Below are 6,718 nucleotides of genomic sequence, written 5' to 3' on the forward strand. Positions count from 1 at the left end.
GATTCGCATCCCGCCAAATTTGAAAGCGAGATTCTCAGGCCCTGCGGGGCTTGCCTGGCGGGGAAACGAAGTCGTTTTTCCAGAGTCGGAACTCGTGGCGATCGGCGGCGACAGGGGGGTGCGCGGGGCCTCATAAGGTGTCTCCCTCCCTGCCGAAGGCTTCTCCACGCGGCGAGACCACGGCGGGTCCGCCCGGCCGCCGAAGCTGCGAGCTCAGCGCCCCCAGGAAACGGACCCACCGCCGGGGAAGCAGCGGCTTCGCCTCAGAGCCCAAAGACGCGCATTCTGGCGGGGGCCAATCTACATGATCGCCTTGCTCTGCCCTCCTCCTGCTTCAAGTCCTATGCCTTCAATAACCAGTTGTCTGTGCAGTTGGGATTTGGGGCGGATAAATTGTCAACTAAGTAACAAAATGTAAAACTGCCATCTCGAAAGTTTCCGAAGGCTGAGCTTTGTAGGCAGCGACTAAAAAGGCCCGTGGGAGAAGGCCCTCCAGTTGAGCTTGTTTGATGGGTAGCTAGGCTCTAACCCCCTGGGGAGGAAACCTCGCCGGGTGACAGTGTCCACGAGGGGCTGGCTGCGCGGCAGGAACCTCAAGATCCCGGCAAAGAACCACACCTTGGGAGCAAAGGCGACGCCTACGTGGGTCTCAGGGCAGGGCGAACCTCGGCGGCCCGGCGCCTGGAGACCCCGACCGGGCACAGGAATGGGCGGTCCGAGGTTGGGATGTCGCCTCCAAAAGCCGCGGGGACACAGCTGGCTCCCTGCGGAGCCCGCGGCTGCCTGAGCCCCAGGATATGAACGCCCTTCTGCCCCTGGAGTCCCGCGTGCACCCAAAAACCAGGAGAGGAAGGGATGGCTTGGGGAGGAGGGTCGGGGTGACCGCGGAGAAGTGAAAGCGGCCTAAAATGGGCGACGCCGGGCAAGTCTTTATCAGTGCAGCCGACTGCAGGAGCCGCCATTTGGTGGCGGATTTCGGCATTTCAGAGCACGTTGTGCCGAACGTCACAACTGGCTTGCCTACGTGGCAGGATCGTTTTTTTTAAGCCGCGGTTTTTAAAAATGTAAATCTCTTTTTAGGTCGTCCCGCGCCCCCTGTAGTGCGAACCCGTCGCCCACTCCCGGCGGAAGGCTCTGCTTGCCCCTGGACCTGGGCGGGGGCCCGTCCCCCGGGAAGAAACCGGGCTCGCCGATGGAGCCCAGCGCAGACCTAACGGGGTGTTACTCTCTCCTTTTTTCAAAGACTGGGGCGATTCCGAGCCCGCAGCTTTCCTCTCCCCAGTGATGAGAATCTCATTTCCTCGGGGTTGTGACGGGCATGGGGTCCTCGCCGGCCCACGTCCCCGCCCTATTCTCCGGCTTCGCACCTCTCAGCCGGGAGGCGGGGACATGGCGAGCTGGGCCTCACGGAGACGAAGCCCCCCGACGGGAGGCGTCTCCTCGGGGAGCGGCTGTTGGGGACCCCGCGCTCGCATTTCCATCTCTGCCCGGAGCCCTCCGGGGACCGGGAAAGCTAGACAACTCTGCAGTGCGAGGCGGCCTGGTGCTCCATCCTGGGTCGCCGAGTATTCGAGGGTTTCCATGAAACGCCCGCGGAGCATGAGGTGCCTACCGAATGGAGAACAAAGGGTCGAGGGGTGAAGGCGAGGCGGATCCGCGCGCGCGGCTCCCCTGGGCTCGTCCCAGCTCCGAGTCCGGGGCGCGAGCAAGGCGGATGCCGGGCTGGAAAGGAGCCTGCGGGCGCTCTGCGCCGGCCACGGCCCCCGCCTCCCCCGCGGGCCGAAGGAACCCAGTCTTCGAGCCCCAGCTGCCATGTTGCATCCACGGAGGGCGCCAGTAATTTGACGCTCCCGAGGCAGCGACACCCCCAACCTGAGAGCCCTTTGGCCTTTCTTGCCGCACAGCTGCGGTCAAGGTCCGAAGGGACCATAGGGCGTGAGCGGGAGCGAGAGCCCTGCGGGCGGCCGAGCCGGCGCGGCCCCGGCGCCGCAGCCGCTTCCCCTCTCCACCTTCCTTCCAGGGGCTGCGGGGCTGCGCGCTCAGCAGAGGCTCGGTTGCCAGTAGCAACCACACGACGGCGATTTGCAGCCAGGGCTGCCGCCGCCGCTGCTGGTACCGCTGCCTCCTCTTACACCTCGGGGTCGAGCTTTTGCAACCCTGGGGGTGGCCCTCGCTGACATCTCTCGCCCCCGGTCAGGGTCCTCATCTTTCAGGACCCTCAGCTCCGCACAAAAGCCAGCTTCCCGGCTTGGCCCTGCCCCCACAGCAGACAATAGGGGAACTGGGAGCGCACACTGCAGCGCGCGCCGCACGGATCAGGCACCTGAGCCCGGGAGTGAGGGGCGCTTTGCTTAGTCCCAGTCCCAGGTGCCCTCGTCTGCACCTTGAGCCGAAATTCTTTGTCAATGGCCAGACCATTAGAAAGCTTTTCTTGACTTCAAATATAAAGATGGTGGTAAAGAAGTCAAGAGCAGACGCCCACTCCCTTCCTAGTAACATCGACACAAAGAAGAGCTTAAGGTTGTGTCTGCGGTTGATAATGGTCTTTCCCCTGGTTGGAGCCAGAGGCAAACACTGCTATCTTCCCTCTTCTTTGACTACCACGAATATTTTGCACAAAATCCATAATGTAACCATTTGTGTTAGCTTAAACATTCCATCCAGATACTTGTTCTTGTTATACAGAAGTGGATGGAGCACTTCCCCTCCCCATCCCCCCCAACTTCATTTTATTTGATGAACCACATCACTCCTTGGCATCGTGGACTCAGTGGTCTGATACATAAAGAAAATGATTGACATTAACCCTTACGAATGATTTTGCCTTTCCCATTATGTGGTTCTAGGACACTGATTTAATTTTTAAACAGAACTCTTGTTAGTGTTTTAAACAGGTTTTTATTGAAGATGAATCTTCAAAGTACCCAGCAAAGTCTTTTATTTAGCGAGTAGGATAACTGGAGAAATATGTGCACTGCCAAATGTCTTCACTCTTAATAATTGTCCCAGCTTTAAATAGTTATTAAGTTAGTTTAGTGTTCCTCATAGATTGAAATTTCATGTAAATCACAGATGTGCTGAAATTTTTAAGTTTAAAGCTCCTTGAGGACACGCACATGTTTTCTATATCTTTGTATGCTCTGGAGTTCTTTTAACATAACTCAACAAATATTTGTTGATTTCCAGAGGATTCCAGAAGTTCAACAACCCTTATTAGAAAAAAAAACTTACTAATAACTACTATAAAGCTTGGGTATCATTAATGAACTCAATGGAAAGCTAAACATTTTCCAGACTAGTGGCATTAATCAGATATCCTCACTCAGGCAATTTTTAAACTAATTATATTTCAAATCTGGTTGATTGTGCTAAAAATATCTGACAGATGTTTCCAGAACTCTAAGAATGATAGATTGTATATAAGAACTTGTAACTTTGCTATTTTTTTTCACCAAAAGTCTCAAAATTGGTTAAATAGCCAAAAGTAAGATGAGATTTTCAAGTGACTTTCATACTTTCATAGAGCACAGACATGGCATTAACTATCTTTACAGTTCAACAGAAGCACTTAAGGGGCTAGTGTTGGATATTGTAAATCTACTAAGAATACCAAATCTGGTTGATTGTGCTAAAAATTTCTGACAGATGTTTCCAGAACTCTAAGAATGATAGATTGTATATAAGAACTTGTAACTTTGCTATTTTTTTTCACCAAAAGAGTCTGAAAATTGGTTAAATAGCCAAAAGTAAGATGAGATTTTCAAGTGACTTTCATACTTTCATAGAGCACAGACATGGCATTAACTATCTTTACAGTTCAACAGAAGCACTTAAGGGGCTAGTGTTGGATATTGTAAATCTACTAAGAATACATCTTGAAATCTATTTAATTGAAATAAACTTTAAAACATACTGAAAGTAGTTAATATGTCTTAATCATAGCTGATGGTAGACTCAAATCAACATGCCTCCTAAAATGACTCTTAGGTTTGATGTTATAAAAGAGGTTCACCTTTAAACTTCACAAAATGTCAAGTTCACTAAATAAGACAGTTTACTTCAAAGTAGAAAGTTAGCACTACTTAATTCCTGGAGGCAACATAATGACCTGTAGCTTGCCTAAACACCACCCCCCCACCACCTTAAAAATAGGAAAGCAAGGCTTTAGTGAAAAATTCCTTTCTATGGTCTTTCAGGAAAGAAAAGCTCCAACAACTTGCTTTAGACCAAGTTAAAGAGATTATCTCCCTTTTTCATTACGACTGTGTCTTTCAATGAGTTGAAGGATAAGATCAAAGTGCATTCATATTCATGTGAATTATCGCTATTGACTTGAATAATGATGGATTTCATTGTTTTATTTAAACTGAAACTAGAAATGCTGCTGCTTTTGAGTCTACACCCCTAAGGCTGTAGAATTTCTTCTATGAGGACTCAAAAGCCAAGCAATTAGGTTTGACAACCACGTCATTTCCATAATGTACTTCCGTACAGAGGACTTATTGGAATTGGTTACATTTCTATAGAATCTTACCACGCAATTTTTGACTCCTTTCCAAACTCCTGAACAAAACTAACTAAGTTCAATAAACACAATTCCAAAATACTTAAGTATAAATTGTACTTGGATGATAGAGTAATGTTTAGAAAGCATCTAGCTGTTCATGAGTCAGAAAATTAATGTTATCAGTAATTAACTCAGGAGAATGTTTTTGCTTTGAACATGATTCATTAGTTTGTTTTCTAGTGTAACTGAAGAACTCAGAGTAAGCTAGGGAAAATGTGTTTACCAGCTGTTTCTTTCTAAATATGCCTCATGACAATTTTCTTAAAATATTTTCACTTGGGTTCCCTTCAAACTATCCCATCATTTTCTAAGGAGAAAGAGGTTATGAGATCCAATGGAACCTACTCACTTTTATCAAATGATCATTCTACTCAAGTTATTCATCTATTAAAATTCTTGTCACTTTGGAGAACACTTTTAAGGAAAGTCATTACAATAAAGTTTACAATAGAATAATATAAGCAATCTTTAAAATAAACTTAAAAAGTGCACTTTCATTAACTTTAATATACACAATTAATATAGACTCTCTAAACTTAAAAAGAGACTCTAGTGCAACACGTCTATTATGTTATTATGGTCTGCAGTGGGTTCTGGGAATATCCTTTCCCAGAAAGATAATTGATACCAGTTACTTGTGTCACTCTTAAACATTTGCCTTACATTTAAAGCATTATGCTTAAGCATCACACTTTAAAAAAAAAAATCAATGTTCTTCTATCCGACTGTGCTACAAGGAGTCTATATCTTCACTGTCCCCATTTGGTGTCCTTAGTATTGCAAGGCACTCTTTAAACAAAGAGTTTGTAAGTTTGTTTTTCTTTGGGATTTTTTTCATAAACATACTGGCATTAGTTGTATACTTCCAAGTGTATTTGTAAACTTCCAAGACCTTTATCCTTGACTTATAATTAAAATAAGCAATTCTGTATTATTTTAACAGGAAAAAAGCACTCCTAGAATAGAAATAATTTCTTTACAATTCATTTCTTGTTTTACCAATGTAAAAGCTATTAGTATTTTCTTCTTACAGGTAGTGGTTAATCTTTTATGTTTCTCACATGAGAAACTTTATTCTTCACTTTAAAAAGTAAATATGGAGTAATGTAGGAGAGGGAGGTAAATTAAAGCAATCCAGCTTTGGCAGTATTCGGATGTTTCCTCTGAAATATCAGAAACAAGATGACAGAAGTTGCAAACTGTAGTGCAAGTGTCCCCTCTTAAAGAATGAGATGCTGTGCTACTGCGTCTGTCAATCTAGTCTACATGGTAGCGGAGCTCCGTCTCCGCTCTGAAAATCTGTGTGGGGATGTGAGGAATGGATAAATAGCCTATGCTATTTTCGTGAAAGCAGAAACCTTGAAGACCTCTGTACTTCTGCAATATTTTCCAGGAGTCAATGCATAGTCAATTATTCTTCAGAGTAATCAATGAGCAAGAAGTTTGGCTTTGGGACTTGATAAAGCGAAATGACGTCAAAAAAAGAAAAGAGGCTCGCACATGCGCAGTGAGATGCAGCTGCTTTTTCTTTCTTTCTTTCTTTTTTTTTTTTAAATAAGCTTTTGGCTCCTCACCCAGCCTCTAGGATCCGGCCTGCGCGGCGGGGTTTGGGGAGCTGGCTAATGTAAGATGGTGCAGGGTTCCCACACCCCACTCGGGGGAAGGAGAGTCTAAAGACCCCTCTTACCCCACCCCCCTGACCCGCCAAAGGGGCTCTTCTTCTGAGTCCCGGGAGGAGAAAGTCCATGGAAGCAGGGCCGACCGGAGCGGCCGGAGCGAGCTTTTCTGGCTGCGCCAGCGCTTCGGGGCCTCGGCTCCCGGGTTCCGGTCTCCGCCCGCTCCAGGCTCAGCCCTCTGGGTCGGCCGCCCCGTTCCCGGACCTACGGGTCGGCCACGCAGCGGGAAGGCTCCGGCTGGGACCTTCCCGCGGGAGCCCGCGCAGGGTGCGGTTCCTGCTGGAGGCCTGGCCGCAGAGGCAAAGCGAAAGGACAGAGGCCTTCTTTATCTCGCCCCCCCACAACCCCGGCACACGCCGGCTCTGCGGGACCCGCGGCCCCTTCCCTCCCGGTCCCCAGGCCGGCGGCCCGGGGGCCTGCGAGGCAGCGGGAGAGAGGGAAGGACGTCCCCGCAGCCCGGCCGCACCTCGGGCGC

The sequence above is a fragment of the Pteropus alecto genome, unplaced genomic scaffold (assembly GCF_000325575.1).
Source record: "Pteropus alecto unplaced genomic scaffold, ASM32557v1 scaffold11, whole genome shotgun sequence".
NCBI classification, from domain to species: Eukaryota; Metazoa; Chordata; class Mammalia; order Chiroptera; family Pteropodidae; genus Pteropus; species Pteropus alecto.